The following is a 27,095-nucleotide window of genomic DNA, read 5'->3' on the forward strand; positions in this document are numbered from 1 at the left end:
AATAGTCATTTGTGAATCCTTTATCTAGGTAAAATTCTAATTGAATGATCTAAAGTCCTCTAACAAGGCTCACTCCTAACAGGGTGATTGAAATCCTCTAACTAGGTCACATTTAATAGTGTGTATTGTAACCTTCAATAGGGTTGGCCTTTCAAAGGGCATCACTTCAAAAGAGTGAGAATTAGTAGCATGTTACTGGTGGTTTTTCCCCAAATTGGGTTTCCATGTAAAATCCTTGTGTAAAATGTGTTATTGAATCTTTTATGTTTCATGTTTACATTTTTGCAAAGTTGTTTTGACCTAGAACATTAACCTACTATGTCTAAGAGTTGTATAATCTAATGGATGCATGCATAATAAGGTTTTAAGAATATGGGTCTACTAAGCATTGAAATTTTTTATTTGTACATTTAGACCATGAATGACTGATTCACCCCTCACCCCCCTAGTTATTCTAAAGAATTCCAACAATTGGTATCAGAGCACCATCATGCTTAATAGGACTAGTTTGAAGGTACTAGAAGCAAAAGATCAAGATGTCAAAAAGAGAGGTACCCAAGCTTAACATGGAGAACTTCCCTACTTGAGGAAGTCTAATAAAGCTACACCTAGGAGGTCTTGGAGACCATGCACGATGTACCATCTCCACTCAACATGTTAATCCTACTGGAGCCCTAACTATTGATGATATAAAAAAAGAAGAAAGAACACAATTAGGCAATGTTGGAGATTGCATTTTCCCTAAGTTATGTTGAGTTCAAAAATATCAAGGGTTGTGATAGTGCAAAGAAGATGAGGGATGCTCTTCACACCATTTATGCAGGAGATGCAAATGTTTAAGAGCCAAATATGAAAGTCGTAGAGGTAAGTTCAATGATATGAGGATGCAAGAAGGTGAGAATGTTGCTCAATAGATCTCTAAAATAAAAGATGTTGTTAATGCTATAAGAGGAGCTACTAGTAAGATAGATGATGATATGTATTAAGAAAAGTATTGAGAACATTGCTACGCATCTATGCTATTAGAGTTTTTGCCATACAAGAATTAAGATGTACACCAAGTTCTAATCTGACTCTAGAAGGTTTGGTAGGTAGGTTCACCACCTTTGAGATCTCTAATTTTGATAATTTCAAATTTGAAAATGTTGAATCTACTTTCAAAGCTAAGCTATCATTAAAGGAACCTAGAGAGAAGAAGAAAAAGGTCAAATATGTTTCTAGTGAAAGTGATACAAATGACAAATATGTAGAACAACTTGAAGCACTACTATTAAGAAGATTTCAAAGAGGAAAAAGAAAATTTAAAGGTAAGTTACCTATCATGTGTTTTAATTGCAATTAGGTTGGTCATATTTTTGCTAGATGTCCAAAGAAGAAGAAAAAATAGAAGTGGAGACAAATAAAGAAGTAAAAGAGATGATGACAACAAAAATTACAAAGACAAAGGCAAGAAGTCTTCCTACATTGTAGAAGAGGAAACCAAAGATGGATTTGATGACCATGATAATGAAGTGGTGTATTTTGCAATGAAGGATGAATCTGATGATGATGAGGCAACTGCACTAGTGTCTTATGTGAACAAGAGTGACAAATGGATCATTGATAGTGGGTGTTCACATCACATGACTGGAGATAAAAGTAAATTCATTACCCTAAATTATTATGATGGAAATAGTGTAAGGTTTGGTAATGATGCACCCTATCTGATAAAAGGAAAAGGATCTATCAAACTCATAGAAAAGATTTTGTGTGATAATGCTTATTATGTTGAAGGACCTAACTATAATTTTTTGAGTGTGTCACAACTGAATAGTTCAGGACACAAATTTGAGTTTGAGAAAAAGATAGCTAAGATCTATAATACTAATGGGAAACTAATTGGGAAAGGTGATCAGACTAGAGGTAATCTATTTTATCTTGATATGAATGATGCTACTTGTCTTGTTGTATAATTTGATGATGTGTGGTTATGGCACAAGAGGTTATGTCATATTAACTTTGATAGCTTAGTAAGTATCAGTAATATGAAAAGAGTCAAAGATTTTCCTAAATTAAAGAAACATAGCAATATAATTTGCAAACAATGTCAATTAGGAAATATGACAAAATCTAGTTTTAAAAGTAAGACTCACACCTCTAAATAAATTCTGGAGATTGTTCATACTAACTTGTGTGGACCAATTAATGTGAAAAGTTATAAGGATGACAAGAACATTATCCTATTTGTTGATGATTAGTCTAGGATGATGACATTTATGTTTCTAAAATAGAAATCTAATGCTTTCCAAATGTTTAAGTGGTACTTGGAAAGAGTTGAGAAGGAGACATAAAAAAGCTTGAAATGTTTGAGATCTGTAGAGGTGGAAAATTTACATCAAATGAGTTTGATATGTTCTGTAATGATAGAGTAATCAAAAGACAAACATCTACATGTAGGACCCCTCCACAAAATGGAATTTTTGAAAGGAGAAACAAAAATGTAATGGATTGTGCTAGGACACTCATGATGAAGAAGAATTTTTCTTTGAAATATTGGAGAGATGTTGTAAGTAGAGTTGTCTATACCTTGAATCATGTGCAAGTCAAGAAAGGCACTCATTCAACACTTTTTGAATTATGGTATGGATACACACTCAATGTAAAATATTTTAAGGTACTTAGAAGCAATTGCTACAATCTTAAAGATTTCAACAATGGTAAATTAGATGCTAAAAGTGAAGAAGGTGTATTCCTTGGCTATTACACAAGAAGTAAATCTTATAAGTGTTTAAATACGAACAATAACAAAGTTTAAAAAACATACACAATCACACCCAGAAGCGAATACAGAATAACAAAGTTATAGAAAGTGCAAATGTGGAGTTTGATGAATATATAGAGTTACATGAGACTAAACCTATGAAGGAACTAGAGGAATAAAAATATTTTGTATACTTTTATGAAGGTATGCCTACTAATTAAGATGTTTTAAACCAAGTTGCAAATCAATAGCAAGTTTTAGTGACTTTCGAGTCACATACAACGAATGTTGAGTTGCATTCAAGAACAAAGTTACAATCAGAAGTTGAGGCACATTTTGATTCTGAGATTAGTTTATATGAAAGAGATTTTGAATTACCTAATGGAGAAGTACATAGTGATCCATAAGTTGATAGACCTAATGAGGAAAGTAGAGAAGAACCAAAATTGTCAAAGTATGTCAAAAGACATCACCCTGCTAAATAAATTATTGGAAACAAAGATGCTAGACCAATGACAAGGAATAGGATGAGAAATGATACTTGTTTCCTTGTAATGCATGAACCTAAGACAATGAAAGATGCCTTAGAAAATGTGGACTAGGTTAAAGCCATGAAAGAAGAGATTGAGCATATTGAAAAGAACAAAATATGGACTCTAGTTCCTAGACCAAAGGACAAGAATGTGATTGGAACTGATTGGGTGTACAGAAAAAAGCTAGATGAAAATGGTGAAATCACAAGGATTAAGGAAAGATTAGTTTGCAAGGGGTATGCACAAGAAGATGAAATAGACTATGGAGAAACATTTTCCCTTGTTGCAAGACTTGAAGGAGTAAGAACTCTGCTTGCTTACTCTACATATAAAGTTTTCAAATTTTATCAATTGGATGTGAAGTCATCATTTCTAAATGGTATATTAGAAGAAGAGGTTTACATAGAACAGTGAGAAGGATTTTTTGATGCTAACAACAAGAATATGGTATGTATACTATACAAAGCTTTATATAATTTGAAGCAAGCCCCAAAGAGCATGGTATGAAAGGCTTCACAACTATCTTGTGAAGATTGGATTTCAGAGAACTGATGATAACAATAATCTATACTTGAAGACAAAAGGAGGTAAAGGTATTATACTAGCTGAAATTTTTGTTGATGATATCATATTTGTTGGTCAAGGTGGATTATGTAAGGTGTTTGCAAATGAAATGAAGAAAGAATTTGAGATGTCTATGTTTGAAGTGTTGGCATTATGATACATTTTTGTCGTTAGTTACAACACTTATTGGATTTTGAATGCTTACTGAGCTCTCACCGGACATTCCTTTGTAAGCCAAGCTTTACCTAGTTCTCAGTGTTTACCGAGTGATCGAGGTGAACAAAGAAGTCAGTGTTTACCGAGTGATCGAGGTGAACAAAGCAGCCAGTGTTTACCGAGTGTTCGAGGTAAAGAAAGGAATCAGTTTTGACCGAGTAAAGATGTACTTAGTATTGATCGAGAACTTCATGATAACCGAGCTCCTGAGGTTATCAAGGAAATTAATTTTACCGAGCTCAGATGGTTATCAAGGAAACTAACTATCACCGAGTCACAAGGTTCTATCGAGTGTTTCCTTTGATCACCGAGCTACAGTTTAGATAAAAGTGTTCACCGAGTGACATCTCTTCTACCGAGTCTCCAGTGGTTACCGAGTTCAAAACTACTCGAAGTGTTTAGTATGGACTGTGCCTTCACTTCTATTGAGTGCATGACGATGCCAAGTAACGTAGTGGATGTCGAGTATCAGAAGGACACCGAGTCAGTTCAATGAACCTGAGTTTTACCTTGGGCCGACTTTGTATAGAGATTTGCACTTGTTGTTTTGGCCGACCTTGCATGTATTGTTTATTTGGATGGTATATATATGCAATGTATTGTATCATTCAAATGTAATGGTAATGAATGAAAATGTGAAAGTGTGAAAGAAATACATGTGTGCGAAAGTATGTGTGCTAAGTTGTGAAGGTATTCAGCAAGGTCAAGTTTTGGAGCAGAAAAGTTTTATCTATCACATCAAGGTGAATCAGAGCATAGCGGATCTTATCAGCAATCAGTTGTAATCAGATCCACTATTTCATTCTAACAAGTGAATTAGTTTTTGTAAATCCTTTAACAAGGTAGACTTAACAATCTTTTGTAAATCTCCTAACAGAGTGCATACTTTATTGTATGTTTGTAAATCCTCTAACAAGGTGGATCTAGCAATCCTTTGTGCCCCTAACAGGGTAGATCACTAGAAGTGGTCATTGTAAGCCTTAACCGGCCAACTTCATACTGCAGTAACGAAGCTTTGTGGGTTTCATCCCCACCCCAGTTTTACTTTCTATTTGGAAGGTTTCTGGGTCACCAAATCTGTGTGTTCAAGTGTTGCAAATGATTTTGTTTCATGCTTACAGTAGGTTACTTGGATGAATGGTGAATATATCAGTATGCAGTTTTATTGTTTGAAATTTTAAAAGTTACTGATTCACCCCTCCCCTCTCAGTAACTTGTCATATCTTGAATATTTCCAACATGAAGAGATCAAGTTTGTTGCTGTTTTGGAAGTATATCAAATGAAATATGGTATAAACATTACTCAGTTTAAGTATGTGAAGGAAATATTAAAAACATTTGGATTGGAAGATTCAAAACTAGTTAGCACACCTATGGTGACAGGACACAATTTTTCAAAAAATGATGATTCAGTTGATGTGAGTCAAACATTGTATAGGTGTATGATTGGACAATTACAATATGTAGTACATAGTAGACCTGACATTGCATTACCTATTGGGATTGTTGCAAGATTCTCTGTTAATCCTAAGGGAAATCATTTGATGGTTGTTAAGAGAATTATGAGATAGCTGAAAGGAATAGAAGATTACGGTCTATACTACAAGAAAAATGAAAAATTTGAGTTGAGAGCCTACAGTGATATTGATTGGCCTGGAAACATTGATGATAAAAAGAGCACAAGTGGAGGATCATTTTTCTTAGGAAAGAGGTTGGTCACTTGGATCAACAAGAAACAAAATTGCATATCTCAATCTACTATTGAAGCTGAATATGTGACTGCTACAGTAAATTGTACAAACTTTGTATGGATCAAACATCTACTCAAAGGTGTGAAGGAGGAAATCACTGAACCTATGTTACTTTATTTTGATAATACAAGTGATATAAATATATCTAAGAACCCTGTGATGCACACAAAGACTAAACACATTGCAATCAAGTATCATTACTTGAGAGAGTTAGTTTAAGGCAAAGAAGTGAGGATGGAATATGGGAATACCAAAGAGTAGATAGTTGATATCTTCACAAAAGATTTACCTAAGGATTCTCATGAGTATCTAAGAGGTAAAATGGGGGGCTACCCCTATCCAAAGCTTCTTACAAAGCATGGGTAGTGCCCTACATCAACCAAGCCAAATGTTGTATCTTACAACTTGATGTAGTGGATATAACTTTAGGAGCTGCCTAAAGTATTGAAGGAGCCAAATTAGAAAATTTATAGTCACAATGAAGGTGATAGAGGGAGACTCTAAAATTGATTATATCTACATACAAAGTTGACAAGTCTTTGACATTTTTGTCAAAGAGGGAGATGAAGAATACCAAACAAAGTGGGAAGAGGGAGAAATATTTTAGAAGGAGAAAGAAATATGAAATATATACTCAGAGGGAGATATACTCTTGAGGGAGAAATAAGTACAAATAGAGAGATAGATACCTAAATATTAGAAAGAGGGAGTGATTAGAGAAAGTCAAAAGGAGAAGCCCTGCAAGATGATAGATGAATAGATTCATAAGGAAGAGTTGATTGTCTGTTGATTAGAATAGAATTTTGTAGCCTATATAGAAGATAAAAGCTCCCAATAGAGGGAGAGATTTCAATACAATTAATTATTTTCTTTTTGGTATTGTTGTTGTTATTAGTTTTCCATCAATGCCAAAGAGATTGTTGATATAAGATTGTTTTGAAGTGAAGAACTTGTAATGAAACAATCATTGTTTTATCATTGATGTCAAACCTGCTACTTGTTGGTAAGACAATTATTTAGTTGATTTGAGTACTATCATTTATTTTATTGATGAAGAGGATTTGATCAAATGAGATAACAAGAGCACCTAGAGGAAAGGTTGAGTTATGGTATGAAAAAGGAGTACAAAGATTAGTTAAGACAATGATGATATGGTGTATTGTTTACCTACTTAAGGATGAAAAGGTTGGATATATTGATTATGTCTAGAAGAATGAGTAAGAAGAATTCTGCCTACCAAGCTTGACTAAGTGCATAGTAGGTGCCAAGAAAAGTTAGTGCAAACCAAATAGAAAATCAATTGGAGTCTAGCAAAGTGAAGATTCAGTGTATGTCGAGTGAACATATTAGTGTAAGCCAAGTAAAGTTTATTTGATGTCGAGCATCAGTAAAATTTAGTGTTTTCTGAGTAAACTAGTGTAAGCTGAGTGGAAGAACAATATGGAAGTTGAGTGACAACATATTGATGTCAAGTTCTAGTATTCATGTTAAATCAAAGATTTGATGAATTGGAGTTGACTTTTTTTTCTTGAATTGTGTGAAGCATGTAGAACATAACTATGATGAGCTAGTGGCACAGAATTCAAGGTAAACCATTTTGTGGAAAATTCAAGGAGAATTAAAGAAGAAGTTTCTAGAGGAACCAAATGGAAAAGTGGGTAGATTCATTGTATCCTTCCTAATCCTAATTGACCCTAAAGAGGACAATTGTGGTTAAGGGGAAAAAGATCTTAAATCTCTATTTATAGAGAGAGATGGTCAAAAGAAAAGGTTGTCATGTGTGAGAACCTAAGGAAAACAAGGAGTCTAGGGTATTGCTTCATTCAGCAACCGAAAAAAAGAGATTGAAATTGGAATGCAAAGCAAGAAGGCTTAAGAGTATGAATGCTTGAAGGGTGAACAAGCTATTAAAGCTAAAGTGTGTGAAAGGCAAGAAGAATGGAGGACTAAAACATAGATCTATAGTCTACAAGTGAGTTGTAATTTGTTATCAGATCAAGCCTTACTATTACTTTCTAATGAGTGTATTAGTCTAGGATAAATCCTTTGGATAAAAGTTGACCTAACAGTCATTTATAAATCCTTTAATTGAGTGATATTCTAGGTGAATGATATAAAGTCTTCTAACAAGGTTCACTCCTAATAGGGTGATTGAAATCCTCTAATCGATCACATTTAACAGTGTGTATTGTAACCTTTAATAGAGTTGGCTTTTCACAGGGCATCACTTTAGAAGAGTGAGAATTAGTAGCATGTTACTGGTGATTTTCCCCAAATTGGGTTTCCATGCAAAATCCTTGTGTCAAATGTGTTATTGAATCTATTATGTTTCATGTTTATATTTTTGCAAAGTTGTTTTGACCTAGGGCAATAACCTACAATGTTTAAGAGTTGTATGATCTAATGGATGCATGCATAATAAGGTTTTACGGATATGGTTCTACTAAGCATTGAAAATTTTTATTTGTACATATGGACCTTGGATAATTGATTCACCACAATACCCCCGCCCGCCCGCCCCCCTCCCCCCTCTCTTAGTTATTCTAAATAATTCCAACATCTTCCTTTTAATTTAAAAATACATCTTGATTGTTATTATAGCTTTAATTTTATAAAACATTAGGCTCGATAAAGTTGAAAAGGGGGAAAACTTTAGAAATCAGTTATTGAAATTGATAAAAGTCATGCGGAGGCAAGAGGATAAATATGTAACAAAACATCAGATCTGGAGTTCTTCTTTTTTAGTAGTCCTAAGGCTACAGGGGGAAAACATATTTTTTGAATGTTGCTTGTAATAGAGAATGAGAGGGTGGTTTTATGTTTTGTATTCTATATGTAGTTGTAGGGGTAGGTTATCATATGATTTTCTTTTTTGTGTTCATAATAAAGATAGGTTATGTTTATCAGATCTTATGGTCTAAAGATGTAATTCTTGGATCATTATTGATCGTATAGTCACATCTTTCATGTTTTGAATCTAGTTCTATGGTTATTCATAGATGCAAAATAAAATAATGTTTCTCCATTTCTCTATGATGTAATCATATCGCTATTTTATATTATTTCTCTCTTTATTCTATTTTTAACCTTGTAATCCCATTTATTCCATATTGATGGGTGAATGTTAGCAAACCTTCACGTCTTTATGTTAAAGACATAATCAATTTATCTCATTCATTGAATATCTTTTCACGAGGGAGTTGTACCTCTCAATTCAAATGAGAGTTTGTTAGAGTAATAAGATAAAGCATTATTAATTAAATTATTTTGATTTAATTATTAAATCTCTTATCATCTCTACTCACTTAAGCTAAACTTTAGGCATATATTAATTAGTTATTTTATTAATTATTATCATGCAACCTAGGTTATTAGGGTTTTGATCTCCATTTATAAGGATTGATCTCTTTGTAATTTATTTATTTACTTTTAATAATAGTTTTTCCATCAAAAATGTCTCATCTATGGATCTAAGAATTCCAACCTCTATAGCTTTTTGTTGATTGTGATTGGGTACTTCATTAGGCCTTGTTTCTAGGACCCAAGTTTCTTTTCAACATTGCATCATTTGTAGCTGCATTGTTGCTTGGGGGGGGGGCGTGTTAGAGAAAAAGATTAATTTCATTTCATTAATTAAATTACCTTTTCTCCCTTCTTAATATTTCACTTTATGCACCTTTTGCATTCATATTTAATAATTTATTAGTAATTATTAAATAAAATTTACCTTTTAGGTTACCCATTTCGAGTTTCAATCTCTTTCTATAAGGATAGATCATTTGTAAGTATCTTGTATCTTTTTCATTTCAGAGCAAACCCTCACCTCTTCTTGTCTTTTTCTTCTCTATGACAAGTTTTTGTATGTAGGTATTCGAGGGCTTTGTGGATTTGTATTATGTACTATTCAAATCCTTTAGTGTTATCAATCAATGACAACTCATCCGACTGTTAGTGGCTTTTTGTTCTTCCATTTGGGCATATTGAGTCATATCTTGCAATTCATTTTGGAGGAAAAATCTGTTTACTAACATATATAATAGACATTCTATAATGTTTGAATCCTTTTTGCACAATGGGCACCTTAAGGGACCTCTAAATCCTATCTTAGTAAATTTGTCTTCTCTAAGAATTTTTTTTTTTGTGGCATAGCTCATAAGAATATGTCATCCTTCAGTAAATAGGTTGGGTCCCAACAAAGCTTAAGTGGTATATTGATCTTCTCCCATCTTTAAAAATTGATAATAAGGTCGTAGCCTTTTTTAACACTATATTGCCCATCTTTCGAGGCACCCCATATTAGTTTATCCTTCCTTTCTTTATAGCTAATAAATCTTTGTTTGAAATTTTTTTCATATACTTCTTTTTCATGATTGGTTATATGTGTTTCCTCTATTGGTTTCTGTTAGAGAAAAAGGTTAATTTAATTTCATGAATTAAATTACCTTTTCTGCCTTTTTTAGGTTTCACTTTATGCACCTTTTGCATTCATACTTAATAATTAATTAGTAATTATTAAAATAACGTTTACCTTTAAGGTTACCCTTTTTAGGTTTCAATCTCCTTCTATTAGGATAAATCATTTGTAAGTATATTGTATCTTTTTTATTTCTGAGAATACAATTTGCATATTTTCAGAGCAAGCCCTCACCTCTTCTTGTCTTTTTCTTCTCTGTAACAAGTTTTTACATGCAAGTATTCAAGGGCTTTGTGGATTTGTATTGCATATTACTCAAATCTTTCATAGTATTAGAGCCAAATTTGTTGTAGCTTATTTGGTATTTGAAGAAAAAAGATGACGAGGGTCTAATAGATCAGATTTGGTGTTTTTCAGGTTTTTTTTTTATAAAAATAGGGGATTTCTAAAATTCAAAGCACTTGAGAACAAATCGACCTCACGGTTGGATTAAGAAGGCATCAAAACTCCTATTTTCATATAAAGTTTGTCAATTTTGGATAACATTGATTCGGGAGGAAAAAATTTTCCAAAAGGCAAAAAAATTTCCTAGAAGGTTGTATGACCTTCTACATGCATTATGATGCATTTAAAAAAATAAAAAATAAGAAAAATGACTGCATTACTATTTTGGCACCACAACCATTTTTTGGTGCAGCTTTTTCTTTTTTCTAGCCTGTTGAGAGTTTCTAGCCCACTGGGAGTATTTCAGGTGTCACAACCAACCTTCTAGTTTTGGTGACTTTTCCTAGCCTGCAGTTATTTTTCGCAAGCGATAATCCCTACCAATTTTTTTTGGCCCATCGCCACTAGTCCCCATCTTGTTGTCACTGCTCTACCCCTATGCAGTTGCGACTTTGCCATTGATAGGCCACCACCGCCTCTAGTCCTCCACCACTCATGTGGCACCTTCAACACCTGCCACATGGCACTGCCATGACATTGATACCTACAATGTGTCAAGGGCCCCACTACCACGTGGTAGTCATTTCTTGCTGCAATAGCCTCCAGGCCATCAATTTTTATTTAGTGCATTGTTGATGTCTTTACTGCATCATCCTACTTGCATTACCCTTCAGGACCTTTTTTGACCAGCTTTTGATTTTTTTGCCATACCTTGATCATATGGGGATCTTTTTTTGATCCAAAAACAAGAGTCAAAAAGCTAGTTCCAAGACAGAGATAAGGACATAGGAATATTTGGGTTTTGATGTAGTTTGGTTTCCTATTTGAGAAGTCAAATCCAGGTGTTCTATTTTTCACTCTGGAGGGCATATCTTGACATCCCAACTCTATTTTTTGAAAATGTTATATTTTTAGAAAGATCATTCAGTTCTCTTTCCAGAAATGCTAGTTTGTCTTCGAAATTCTACTCCAAGTTCTTTCTATTATGGTTTTTTCTTTATTGCACTATGGTGGATATCTTGGGTGTTTCAAGTTTGGGGATCATTTTTGTGGCATGCAATTTCTACTTTTGGGTTATACTATGTATTATAATAGCTCTATGCTCTTTATGATCATATTTTGATATCATTTGTAAGCACATTTATGCAAATTCACTGAGATAAAGTGCCACTCCTTGTATTTTTAGGATCTTTCTCATCATTGTGACTTATTGTACTCACACTACATTATAAAGTGCAATGGGGGGGGGGGGGGGGGGGGAGTTGTTTTCATTTTAGTGCCATCTTCCTTTGTCAAGTGAGAATTCCTTCCATGACATTAGCCCCATGGTGTGTCAATGACACAGACCTTTATAGGTGTCTATAGCTCTTCCTCACTCTTGATGGTCTTGGCTCTTTCTTTTTTGTAGGATTTATTGGCTCACTTTCTCAATTGCTAGTCACCTTCCCCTTGTCATAATTAGGGGGTGTTCTTTTGTTGTTTCTCATGCTTCCTTGGTTTGATTGATCAGCTCTTCTTGATTTGGTATTTTATGCCATCTGTATCTTTGAGTTTATTTATTTTCCTTTGCATGCCTCCTGATTCAATATAGACTATAGTCTTCTCTATTTGGTTAGGTTTTATTTTGAACATCAATAGTTTCTTTTTGATAGTGTTTGTGACTTCTTCATGCTTCAGTGATGTTTCTTTGTGATCACTCTCTATTCCTATTTTCTAGAAAAATCTTCTAGTTGGAGTCTTCTATAGTTCTTCACTAGGCTTTCAACTATCTCTTTTTGGAGTAGAGTTTTTCCCATTGGATTTTCTCTATTTTTCCATAGAGATTTGGAAGTGTTTGCAGCTTCATGCTTAAGTGGTGTTCTTCATGATCATATTTTGTTCCTATCTTCTGGAACATTCTTTCCATCTCTTTTTGGAGTAGGGTTTTCTCTATTTCTCCTCTTTACAAAGATTTGGTTATGCTTGGGTACCTCATCAGGCCTTGTTGTCAGTACCAATTTGCTTTCAACAATAGTTTCTAGGTTTTTATCTACTCCTTAAGTTTATCTTAAGGGGGGGGGGAGTTAGAGTAATAAGATATTGCCTTATTAATTAAATAATTTTGATTTAATTATTAAATCACTTATTGTCTCTAGTTTACTTAAGCTAAACTTTAGGCATATAATAATTAATTCTTTTAATAATTATTATCATGCAACCTAGGTTTTACCCTGATAGGGTTTTGATCTCCTTTTATAAGGATTAATATCTTTGTAATTTATTCATTCACTTTTGATAATAGCAATTTTTTTTTTCTCATCAAGAATGTCTCATCTATAGATCTAGGAGTTCCAACCTCCATAGCTTTTTGTTTCTCCCTTTTTGTGACAGGTGCTTACATGCATGTGATTCATGGGAGTTGTGGGGTTGATCTTTCACCAACTTTAATAGTTTCCATATCTATTTATCTTTGCCCTTTTCCTATGAGACATGCCTATAATTAATTATGTGGGTTCCCCATAAACTTATAATTGTGTTTTTATTGTTATCTAGAAGGTTATAACTATTGAGGGAAGGGAAACCGTCCCACAAGTCTTTGCAAAAAAGGGCCTACTCACCTTTACCTAAATCCCATGTTAGATTGTTATTGATTATAGGATGACACTGTAACATAAACTTCCAAGAGCTAGAGCCTTTGGGAAGGTTTCTAGTTTTGAAGAGAGGTAAAGGTTATGCACTATTTAGATATTTATTATAGAGGATCTTAGTCCACTTACTTTTTTTTCTTGGTACATTATCCAGACAACTTTAGCCCCAAAAGCTTCATTTTTCCAACCTAGATTTTTTATTCCTAGTCCTCCGAGTTCTTTTTATTTACAGATATTTTCCCACTTCACTAGGGTAAGTTTCTTCTTCTCTTCTAATTCTTTCCAAAAGAATTTTTTGAGTTTGTTATCTACTTTCTTTTTAACCCCTTTTGGTAATGGTATACATGAAATTGAATATGTATGTATAGTTGATACTACTACTTTGATTTTAGTGGCTCTACCTATCTTGGTAAGCCATTTCCCTTTCCAATTCTTGATTTTCTTTTCTATTTTTCTTAATATAGGATTCCAAGAGTTTTTTCCTATCACATTTTTTCTAGGTCAATTCCTAGATATTTTCAAGGAAATACTCTTTTTGTAAGTCCTACAAAATTGCATATATCATCTTCCAAATTTAATGGTGTGTTTAAAAAGATTTTTTTTAATTTTTCAGCATTAATCTTTTGCCCTAATGCTTCAATATAGGATTTCATTATAGATATTAAGTTTTGAGCTTCTCCTATTGAGCTTTCCCCTAGTAGAATTGTGTCATCAACAAATTGTTGATGTGTGATCTTGGGCATGTTCTCTATTATAGTTACCCCTTTAATTTTCCCTTCTACTTGTGCTTTTTAAAACTCTCTTCTTAAATCTTTAGCCATGCTAATAAACAAAAAGTGTGAGATAGGATCTCCTTACCAAATTTTTCTAGAGGTGGTGAAGAATCCTTCCTAAGAGTTGTTTATTAGTAGAAATATAGGAAAAAAATAAGATTAATCCATTGATGTGAAAAACCAAAAGCTTCTAAGGTCTTGCATAAGATTCTCCAATCACCCTTATCATAAGCTTTCTAAATATCTAGTTTCATAAACATAAAAGTTCCTTATTATTTTGTGCTAAGTGGATAATTTCCAAGATGATAATAATCCCATCTAGGATAGATTTTCCTGGAACAAATCATATTTTTCCTCTAATATAAGCTTTGGAAAGTAATTCTTAATCTTGCTAGCAAGTGCTTTGGCAAATATTTTATATATGGTATTACACAAGGCAATCAGTCTAAAATCACCACATTCCTCATGAACTACCTTTTTTGTGATAAGCGTTAAAAAGGTATTATTGTTTTTTGTTAGAATTAATCTAGTGTTTCTTGAAGCTTATATAGCTTTCCAAATGTCTATACCTAGTATATCCCAACAGTTGTGAAAGAAGAATGCTTGGAATCCGTCAGGCCTTGGGGATTTATCTAAATTTAGATTGAAAAGTGTTTTTTTTTAAATTTCCTCTATAGTGAAAGGTTTATTTAACACTTTTTTATCCTTAACATTAATTACCTTGAGAATAATGCTCAACCTTAAATTTTAAGCATTCTTGTTAGAGCTCTTGTAATTGTTTAAAACATTCTTATAGAAATCCACTAATATTGCAACTACTCCTGGGGGATTTTATTCTAAATTTCCTTCTAATTTTTTCATTTTAGCAATTCTATTTGAATTTATATTGTTTATGGTATTGTTATGAAACAATTACATGTTATGGTTCCCTTCTACTAGCCAATTTTCTCTTGACTTCTGTTTCCAAAAAAAATCTTCTTTTGCTAGAATATTTTTTTGTTTAGCTAATAATTCATTTTCTTTAGTGTATTTTTCATTATCAGTGCCAATATTAATTATTTATTCATTTGGTTTTCTATGTTCCTCTTTTTTATATACATTTTCTTTGAAGATATTATTGAAATGTTATTTATTCCATTCAAGTATTTTTTTCTTTTAGCAATTTGAGTTTGGACACAATGCAATACATTCTAGACCCAACAACTGAACTTTCTTGCCACCATTATTTTATGTTATTAATAAAGCTATTATCCAAAAACCACATTTTTTCATAGGTGAAGGGATTTCCTAATATTTTTTGGGCTTCTTCCAAGACTAATCTATAAGGAAAGTGGTCTAGTCTAAAATTTGGCAAAATTGTAGTATCAAGTATTGTATTCAGAGAACTTATATCCCCTTTACAGATGAATCTATCCAACCATTCTAGAATGTAGAAAAAGTCTTTTCTTTTGTTGTTCCATGTATAGTTTCCATTACTTGGTAGAATATCCATTAAACTATTTTTTATCAAACCGTTCTCTAAAGTCTACTATGACCTGTGTTATAGTTTAAGATCCACCATACTTTTCTTCTAGATTAAGGATTGTATTAAAATCACTTCCTATAAAAAAGTTGTATGTGTAATTGATTTTGATAAATGTGTTGATTTCATTCCATTATATGTTCTTTTTGTTGTTTGAGTGAGCCCACATACATTAATGTGAGTCAACTAGATGTTACTTATGAAGATCTTGATCCCACCTCCATCGTACTTTTATTCTCTGTTAATTTGGTAAATTCTATTTTCTATGGGTTCCATATAATACCAATTCCACATGACGCTCCATTGGATTCTACTAGTTCTACTTTCCAATTAACCAATTTTTTCCCTAATTTAGATTCCTCTTCGTTATTTAATTTAGTCTCCTATATTAATATAATTTTAGAGTCAAATAGGGATATATTGCACTTAATAAGCACTGCTTGCTAGGGGTATTTAATCCCCTAGCATTCTAGGTTTTTATCTTCATTGTTATGTGGGAAGGAACTTCCTCTTCCCTACATTCAGGATATCACTAATATTTTAATGATTTTTTTCCTGTCCTATTGCCGATCTTAATTCATTGAGAGCTTTTCTTCCTAATTTCAACTTTTTCTTTCCACATTTTGGGGCCTCTAATCCATCTTGATTTGTTACAATGCCTAAGTTATCTATATACTCATTGGCATCATTGAATCCATATGTTAACCCATCATATTTTGTGTTCTCTTCTTCATTCTCCAATTCTTGTAGAATCTGATCTCCTATTCCAATTCTTCATTTTCTATATTCTTGTCTGCTCCTACATATTACATACTATTAGTCTTATTTTATTTATGCTTTGTTCTATATCTTCCAATATCCCAAATTCTTCCTATAAGTGGTTAAAATCTTACTCTTTCTTATTGGTTTCCTCATTTTCTTGTTGTTTTCTTTCTCTATAGAGTTTATTTCCATTATCCTACTTGATTATGTCTCTAGCTCTATTAGAATGTTGGATTCCCTATTTCTGCCCTTATTTCCATTTAAGCTAATATTGTAAATTTTATCCACCTCCTAAAATGGATATTTCCCATCTAATGGGGTCTTCCAAAACTTTAAAGATTCTTTTTTGATCTTTTTCCAATTGTGACATTGTCCCAATGTTCTGAAGCTACTAATAGAATATTTGAAGCCTTTGGTTGGGCTATAGTTTGTATATTAGTTTCTTCTTTTACTATAATTAATTGTATTCTTTTTAGTTATGCACTTTCATCTTGATTCTTCCCTAGTTATAGACCTTGTTTTCTTCCATCTTCTATCCCATTTTGATCCTCTTAATATGTGGATAAACTTTCTTCATTATTGTATTTTATGTATTTATTTATTTTCTATTTTGGTAGTGTTTCACTTGTCCCTTTAGGATTATGTCTCTTTGATGCAGGAGCATCTTGGATTGCCGTGTAATCCTACTCATTTGTTCATTGTGGTAGTTTTAACCAAGTTCTAGTAGTGTTAACTAAGCTACCATAGCGTTAATCAAGTTTTAGCAGTGCATACCGAGTTGCAATACTTATTGAGTGGGTATGTTGGCTGATTGATAGTTTTGACCAAGTTCATGTATCAAACAAGTTGTAGTTTTGGTCAAGTTACAATATTAACCAAGTTGCATTTTGGGTTGAGTTCGGTGTTCGTCGAGTTGCAGTTATGACTAAGTTTAGTATTAACCAAGTTTCTTTGATAACCAAGATCTTTTGTGCCAAGTAGTCAAGTGATCCTTTTGATAGTCGTTCATGTCTTACTTTTCTTCTTTGATCAAATTTGTCTATAATTGGTTCTTAGTTTGAGCCAACTTATGTATTTAATTTGGATTGTGAATTTAATGATAGGATCTTATCTTGGGATGAGTTCATATTATTTTAAGGTTGACCTTTCTATTATTTAATGATCTAGAATCTTCTGTAAGTCATTTTGACAAGTATAAGTAGAGGTATTTGGTTTAATTTAGGAGGAGGAGAACTTAGAGTTCAACGAAGATGTTTTTGGAGTTACAAATTTTACATTGGATCATAGATCTTGAGGTTATATTTTGTATTTGGTTTTAAATTTTGAAGGCCTTACAACTAGGCATGTATGCTAATAAATTTATGAATCAATAAAATTTTTGTGTTCTCTCTCTCCTTGGTGTTGTTCTCTGTGTATGCTTCCTTTGTGTTTACTCAACAAGGTGTTGGGATAGTTAGGTGTGCCTTTGGCACTAGCTATTCAATCCACCTTATGTCAGGTGGTATCAGATCATGAGGTTTGCCCTTGTGGAGGTTGGATTATGTCAAACCTTAAGTTGAATTTGGTCGTAGGGCGGTAGATCTACGGATTTGACCTATAACTTGCAGAGGGTTAAAATCTTGCAAGGGGTTACGATCTTGTAGAATGTTGTTTGTAAAGATGGTTCATGGCAAAGGGAATTTTGACATTTCTATTATGGACATGTTGACAAATTGCAACTAGATTAGATGTTGTGGAGATAGCCCAGAGGAGAGGATAAAATCTTGATGATGTGAGTGATGATGAAGCAATGACACCAAACCCTAATCTAGAAGCTAAAGAAGATTAAGATGAAGAAATATTGTTGAGAGTGTTGTTTAGGGAACATTCAAAGCCTATTGTAGAAGTTGTTCCTTATGATGGAAAATTGGACACCAATGTTATATTGGATTGGATCTTTAATATGGAGAATTTCTTTGAATTTGAAGGCACTCTTAATAATAGGGAATTGAAAATTGTACTCATTAGATTGAAAGGTCATGCCTCACTATGATGGGAGAATTTACAAACTAATAGACAAATGAGAGGAAAGGAGAAGATCATGACTTGGCTGAAAATGGTGAACAAGGTGAAGAAGAAGTTCCTTCCTACTGACTACCAAGTTAGCTTGTTGAGAAAGATACAAAATTTGAGACAAAAGTGTTGAAAGTAGATTGTTGAAGTGAAGAATATTGATGAAATATATCATGGAACAATCATTATTTTTTCACTGATGTGAAACCTACTACTTGTTGGTAAGAAAACCACTTACTTTGGTCTGAATGCTATCAATTGATTGATTGATGAAGAGGATTTGAAAAGAAATTATAACAAGAGAAACTAGAGAAAGGTTGAGTTATATGGTGTATAAAAGGAACACTAAGACCAAGAAAGACATTGATGATATAGTGTATTGTTTATGTACTTAAGGCTATAATGAAAGGATACTTGAGCAAAGACTAGAAGAAGGCTAAGTAAAGAAATGTGTTTGCCAAGCCTAACCAAGAAAATAGTGCAAGCCGAGAAAACTTAGTACAAGTTGAACAGAAAATTAGTTGAAGCCACGCAGTAAGTTTAGTATGAGTCGAGCAAGAGAAATATAGTTGGTGCTAGGTGAAGAAATTTATTATGTGTTAAACATTAGTATAGACTTAGTGGATGTCGAGAAACCTAGTGTTGGTCAAGCATCAGAAGACAGTGTTTGCCGAGAAAATAGAGTGTTATTGCTAAGTGCCAGCAAAATGAGTTAGATCGAAGATTTAATGAATCTGAGTCAACAAAGTTGGTTTCATGAATTGTGTGAAGTATGTGAAATATCACTATGATGAGATAGTGGCACAGAATTCAAGATGCACTATTTTGAGGTGAATTCAAAAGATGATTGTACAAAAAATTTCTAGAAGGGAATAAAATGGAAAAATGGGTAGATTCACTGAATCTTACCTAACCCTGGAATGGGTGAGAATCTAAGGAAGACAAGAAGTCTAGGGTGTTGCTTCATATAGTGGTCAAATAGAAGAGTTTGTAGTTGACATACAAAGAAAGAAGTCTTAAGGTGATGAAGGATTGAAGGGTGAACAAGTTGTCAGAGATGAAGAAGATGAATGCCAAGTAGAATGGAGGACTAATGTGAGATCTATAATCTACAAGTGAGTTGTTATTGGTATTAGATCAAGTCCTATTATTTCTCTCTAACAATTGTATTAGTCTGGATAAATCTTTTGGACTAAACTTAAACTAATAGTCATTAGTAAATCCTTTTTAACATTCTAATGGAATGTTCAAAAGTTCTCTAACAAGGCTCACTCCTAACAAGGTGATTGAAATCCTTTAAATAGGACACATTTAACAGTGTGAATTGTAACCTTTAACAAGGTTGACACATCATAAGGCTCACTTCAGAAGAGTGAAAATTGTAGCATGTTACTGGTGGTTTTTCCCCAATTGGATTTCCATGTAAAATCCATGTGTCAAAATGTGTGATTAATTTTTCGGTATTGCATGTTTACATTTCTACAAAGTTACTTTGACATAGGAAAACAATATGCACATATTTAAGATATTGAATGATCAATGCATACATAAGAATAAGCTATAGTACTAAAAAGTTTTATTTGTACATTTGGACATTGGATAACTGATTCACCCCCTCCCAGTTATAAAGTATTCCAACAAAAAAGACATGACTATGAAGGAGTATACTAAGGAATTCTATAGATTGGACATCATATCTGGACATGTGAATGATGAGGTTGAGAAAGATACAAGATATCAAAATAGATTGAGAAATGGAATTCAAGATGAGATAAATATTCCAACAAAAAAGACATGACTATGAAGTATTCCAACAAAAAAGACATGACTATGAAGGAGTATACTAAGGAATTCTATAGATTGGACATCATATCTGGACATGTGGATGATGAGGTTGAGAAAGATACAAGGTATCAAAATAGATTGAGATATGGAATTCAAGATGAGATAAGTTTTGTGGAATCGGAAAGTGTGGAAGAAACATATCAATATGGCTTGAAAGCTTAGGAGATCTTGACAAAGAATCATGAACATAGACAAAGAGGTAGAGGTGGTATATTTCAAGGAGGTAGAGGCAGATTTGTTGAGATAATGGGTGTTGCACACATTGCATAATATTGTTATATTTTATTTTATTTTATCATGTAATGTTCCACCTAGATGGATGTGCAAAATGTAAAGATTCCCATAGAATATTCTTGATGAGTTGTATTGTAACATTGTGATAATATTTCATGTAATTATTTAATATTGGAAAAAAGAATTAAATGCCCAATATTAAATGTGAGGTCAGTGGTTTAGGTAGCACATGGTTTTAGCACATGGTTTATGTAATACCACTTAGTGGTTTTGTGGGACTTGCTACTATATAAGAAACCATAAGGGTAGTTGTTGTAGAGAGAGAGTAAGAGTGAAAGGCAAGAGTCGAGCGGGACAAGGCTTGCTAGGTTAGCCAAGGGAGCATTTGTGAAGTTCAAAAGCATGGCATGGGATGTGTGGATTCATGCTCATTCACATAGTTTGCTGCAATTGTGGCTATGGCCATGAAGGCTTCCATGGTTGTATGGCAATGGTATTTTTGCTGAATAATATATGGTGATGGATTCTTTTGGAGGCTGGGTTTTTCCCTCAATGAGGGTTTCCCAGGGTATATCTTGTGTCACAATTTTGTGAGTATGTTGTCTATTCTCTTGCACGTGGATTTTAATTCTGTGTTTATTTCATACCAAGGATAATGCTAATAAAAGCATAAACCACACCTTTTCTAAGAACCTTGTGAGTCCTCAAGATGTAACCATCTCCACACACCATGAAGAAAATATCTCCACATACCATGAAGAACCATCTCCACACACCATGAAGATAACAAGTGCACCATGCAAATGTCAAAGATGCTTTTGCAGCAACAGGATCTAAGACAAACTTCCAACATCTACAAACACTCAATAAATATATCAATGCCAACAACTCCCACTCAAATGTGGTACCAAGTCACCTGTGACATCATAAAATCCATCTCCTACATGAAGATCCAAACCAAACTAGGAACTAATCCTGCACTATTACCCCATTACTATCACAAGCTCCCACTAAACCATGTATCCAAGCTATCATGACATAATGATGAAAAAACCATCCTCTAACCATGAGAATCAACCAAGGCATCAAACCATGAAAGAACTCAAAGTGCACATCATGAGCTCCTCAAAAGAAACCAAATAACCATGATCCTCAACCAATAAGATATACCACCATAACTGAATAAAAAAATCCAAGCTAATAAACATCAAGCATGTACTTGTATATCCAATCATGTCATGCCAAAAATCCATGACACTATGATCACATCCATGAACTGAGCATCTGGCTCTCAATATGTCTAACCTATCAGCATAAAATAGTCAACCACAATCCTCCACCATGATTGTACCTGGTAACAACATCTCATCCCTTCTACATGAAGAAAATAGTAAATCATGTGACTTAGGGCATAAATAACCCAAATCCAAGCCACCAATCTGAATATGCATCAATAATGAAAGATCAATGGGCAAAGACAACCCATAACCAAGCTATAAATGCAACTTGTAAGTATAGACCACTTACAACACTGCACAACTTGTAGATCCAACAAGTCATCATACATATCCAAACCAAATACTGATAACCATATCATCATGAGACCAATCGAAAATATTAACTAACTATACATTGACATCGAATCTTAAATCTCTAATGCCATAAACTCATAATGTTACCATAGTCAAAATATATCTATAAACTGTTTAGATAAATATGTCAACAAATAAATCATGCCAATCCTACACCAAATCTGAATCAATGTGTAGAGCCCTCCAAGAGCTTGTCGTTGACTACTCAAAGTCCAAAATCTGACTCCGTATGCCCAAGTTATGCCCTAATTAATGCTCAAAATAAATAACATCTTACTTTAGGGCTCTTAAAACTTGAAAAAATCTCAAAATCACAGAACCAAACTTATACCATGTTGTAGTGCTCTGAATTAGCTTTCCAACGCCTCTAAGAACTCTAAAATCTGATATTCTGAGAGAAAGTTATGGTCATTTTACTAAGACAGTCTTTTTACCATTTTCAGTGCGATTTTTCATTTTTAATTTTTTTTTAGTGACGAAAATTTTGACAGGATTAAATTTGACAGCCATCATGGGCTAAAATCAAAAAACTCTTTCATTTCCTCTAAACATGGCCAAACTAGGGCATATTATATATCAAAATTTATGGAAATGTCAACCCGGATCCAATGGTAGGTCTGTTTTTACCCAGGAGGCCATTTCTGCAAGCTACCCCCCAAAACCCTCATTTAAATGAAACATCCGAAAAATTCTTTTATCCAACAATTTTACATGCCCAAATATTGTAACATCCCATCATAATAGCAAATCCAAAACCCTCAGATCTGCAATAAATCATTCATATATCTTGCCCTTTTTCTTTTATCCTCTCATGCATTCTCATGGATTCAATCTAGGGTTATAATAATAAAACCATAGCTCTGATACCACTTGTAAGGAAACTTGGCAAGAAAGAATATAACCATTTCCACATAACCCATAATAGATCTGAAATAAACATGGAATCAAAATCCACATGCAAGAGAATAGGCAACATACCCACAAAATTGTGACACAAGATATACCCTGGGAAACCCTCATTGAGGGAAAAACCCAGCCTCCAAAAGCATCCATCACCATATATTATTCAGCAAAAATACCATTACCATACAACCATGGAAGCCTTCATGGCCATAGCTACAACCGAGAAAACTATGTGAATGAGCATGAATCCACACATCCCATGTCATGCTTCCAACCTTCACAAATGCTCCCTTGGCTAAATTGTCAAGCCTTGTCCTGCTCGACTCTTGCCTTTCACTCTTACTCTCTCTCTACAAAAACTACCCTTATGGATGCTTATATAGTAGCAAGTCCCACAAAACCACTAAGTGGTATTACATAAACCATGTGCTACCTAACACACTGACCCTACATTTAATATTGGGCATTTAATTCTTTTTTCCAATATTAAATAATTACATGAAATATTATCACAATGTTACAATACAACTCATCAAAAATATTCCATGGGAATCTTTACATGTTGCACATCCATCTAGGTGGAACATTACATGATAAAATAAAATAAAATATAAAAATATTATGCAATGTGTGCAACACCCATTATCTCAACAAGATCTTATGGAGAAGGTGGTAGATATGAAAATTTTGTGCAAGATAAGGGAAAATATGAATGGAAAAATGATGGAAAAGGAAAGATTGAATGGAAAAGTGGTCATTCTTAATGAGAAGGTACTAGTTCTTACTAGGGAAGAGGTAATTCTTATTCTAGAGGTGGTTTTCATGCTAATTGTTTTAGATGTGGCAAATAAGGGCATAGATCCTTTGAGTGTAGATCCTCTAGTGAGAATGAACAAGGTAACAAAAATGTTATGATTCAAGGAGACCTTAAGGGTTCACCAAGTGGACCTGAGCTTGGATAAAATATAATGGTGAGAAGAACTATGTGTAATAAGGGAATTGATGAGGAACCTATCCTAAGGAGAACTCTTTTCAAGACTAGATGTAAGATGGCTGTAAAATGTTGCAAAGTGATCATTAATAGTGGAAGTTCAACAAAGTTGGCATCAGAGGAGAGTAAGTGCACAAAGATGGGTCTCAATTCTACAAAAGTCTACGGATTGAGATCATTGTCTTCTAGAAATGGGCACCCATTTTTTAAAAATGGAACCCGTATTAGGCTCGAACACCTGATCCATATTTCAAAAAATGGGTGCCCTCTTTTGAAAAAATAAAAAAAATGAATTTTTCAAAAATTAGGTACACATTTTTTTAAAAGATCAATTTTTTTTTTTTTTTGGGATTTAAAATGTATTTTAAACATTGAAAATCCTTTTCAAAATGGGATCTCATTTCTTACATGGGGTAATTTTTTTTCTCCCACCTTAGACTTCAGTTCGAGATAGGTTTGGTGAGACAAAGCCTATGCCTTGACCTCTCAAGATTTGGCTAAGACATTGAACTAACAAATTCAGGCATTGCCATAATTTTTAGAGGGTCTTCCCAATCAAATTTTTTTATGAAATAAAAACCCATTAGAGTTCTCACTGTCCTAAGTTTAGAAATATAAACTTTATAGTGTTATGATTTTATTTACTATTTTTGCATTATTTTTTAATCAAAGGTGGTACCTAAATGTAAAATAGCAAGGTTCACTAAAACTTTAATAACTTTTTTATTTTATGACTTTTATTAAATTAATGTATATGCCATTAATCTACATACAATTCTTTTGAAGTTTTAAAAAAAAATGAAAAAGGTGAAATTTTGATCAAATTATGATGTTCATATACAGGAGATTTTAAAATTTACCTTTATAGCCAATTAAAAATTATTAATGATATAATCATTCAATTAAAAATTAAGAAAAAAATATTTTTATCAATCTTTGGTGTGTTAGGTAACTTCTTTTAAAATGATTTACAAAAATTCATTTATTTTTGTCAAATTATGATATCCTACACGGGTGTGTTATGGTCCTGAAACAAGAATTTTGAAAAAGTGTTTTTCAAAGATCCATACCAAAAATAAAATCTATCACATGGGTACACAAATAAATTACATGTTCAAAAAGTAGATTCCAAGCACTACAAGCTTTATTTCTAAAGTTTTTGTTATTCAATATGTAAATGCCTCACATTTTGACATCAATTGAGAAGAAATTTCAAAAATAGGAAAAACACTTCCACTTTTTGCCCAAAAGTGAGACCCAACTTCTTGCACTTATCTAGGAGCTGGTTACAAAGTTGTAGTTGTGGAGGCTGAAGCATCCTAAACTATATCATGTTTCATGGATCAAGGATGAGCATAAGATATCGGTAAGTTAGTAATGTGTTGTAAAATTCAAGATTGGAAATTACTTTGATGAAGTTCAATGTGATGTTATTCCTATGGATTGTTATCATATTTTGTTGGATAGACCTTGGCAATATGATAGATATGTTATACATGATGGAATATTGAATCAGTATATTCTTTAGGTGAATGGAAGAAAATAAGTATTATTACCTTTGATTGAAATTCCAGATGAGGTTAATTGTACTATTATTCGAGTTTGTGTGGTCAATGGAAAACAATTTGAAAAGGAAATGAAGAAGAGCCAAATTTGTTTTGCCATAATTCCTAGAAGACCAAGTTATGATAGTTATAATGGAGTGACAAAAAATAGTAATAACTGAGTGATAGAGGTTAGTAGTAATCAAGTGACAACAGAAGCTAATAGTATTACTTGAGTGCTAGTAGAAATTGAAGTATAAAGAATTTTTTGTAGAGGATATACCTGATGGTTTACTACTAGTAATAAGTCATTATATGGACTTGATTCCTGGAGCTAGTTTGTCAAATAAAGCACCATATAGATTGATACCTATAAAGAATGAAGAATGTAATAGACAAGTACATGAGTTGTTGCAAAAAGGTTTGATTAGAGAAAATTTGAGCCCATGTGGTGTACCTATTAAATTAGCACCTAAGAAGAATGAAGAATTGAGAATGTGTATTAATTCCAAAGCTATTAACAAGGTCATAATGAAATATAGGTTTCCTATGTCGAGGATGGATGCCATAATGGATTGTTTGAGTGGAGCAAAGTATTTTACCAAGATTGATTTGAAGAGTTGTTATCATCATATCAAAATCAGAAAAGGTGATGAATGGAAGACTTCTTTCAAGACAAAAAATGTTTTATATGAATGGTTGGTTATGCCTTTGGGTTTGACTAACACACCTAGTACTTTCATGAGGTTGATGAGTGAAGTTCTCAAGAGATTCTTGGGTAAGTTTGTGATTGTTTATTTGGATGATATTTTGATATTGATTAAGACTAAGGGAGAACATCTTGAGCATGTTATACAAGTATTACAAAGATTGAAAGAGGAGAAATTGATGATTACATTGAAAATGTGTTCTTTTATGCAAGAGGAGATTGTGTAGTTGGGATTTGCGATTTTAGCTAATGGATTAAGAATGGATCCTAAGAAGGTTAAAGAAATTTTGGAATGGCCTACACTTAATAATGTGGGTGAGGTAAGATCATTTCATATTTTGGCTAGTTTCTACAAGCAATTTATAAATAATTTCAGTTATGACTATCACTGAGACTATAGAGGAGATAAAAAGGATTTTGAGTGGACACATGGAGCTAATAAAAGTTTTGAGACTTTGAAACAAAAGGTTGTTGAGTTACCTATATTGGCTTTGCTTGATTTCCATAAGGATGAATGAAGTTCTCAAGAGATTCTTGGGTAACTTTATGATTGTTTATTTAGATGATATTCTGATATTCAAGAAGACTAAGGGAGAACATCTTGAGCATGTTAAACAAGTATTGCAAAGATTGAAAGAGGAGAAGTTGATGATTGCATTGAAAAAGTGTCCTTTTATGCAAGAGGAGATTGTGTAGTTAGGATTTGTTATTTTAGTTGATTGTTTCAGAATGGATCCTAAGAAGGTTAAAGCAATTTTGGAATGGCCTACACCTAATAATATGGGTGAGGTAAGATTATTTCATGGTTTGGCTAGTTTCTACAAGAAATTTATAAATAATTTTAGTTCTGACTATGATTGAGACTATAGAGGAGATAAA

The sequence above is a fragment of the Cupressus sempervirens genome, chromosome 11, assembly GCF_028749045.1.
Source record: "Cupressus sempervirens isolate cs-2001-9-10 chromosome 11, ASM2874904v1, whole genome shotgun sequence".
Classification (NCBI taxonomy): domain Eukaryota; kingdom Viridiplantae; phylum Streptophyta; class Pinopsida; order Cupressales; family Cupressaceae; genus Cupressus; species Cupressus sempervirens.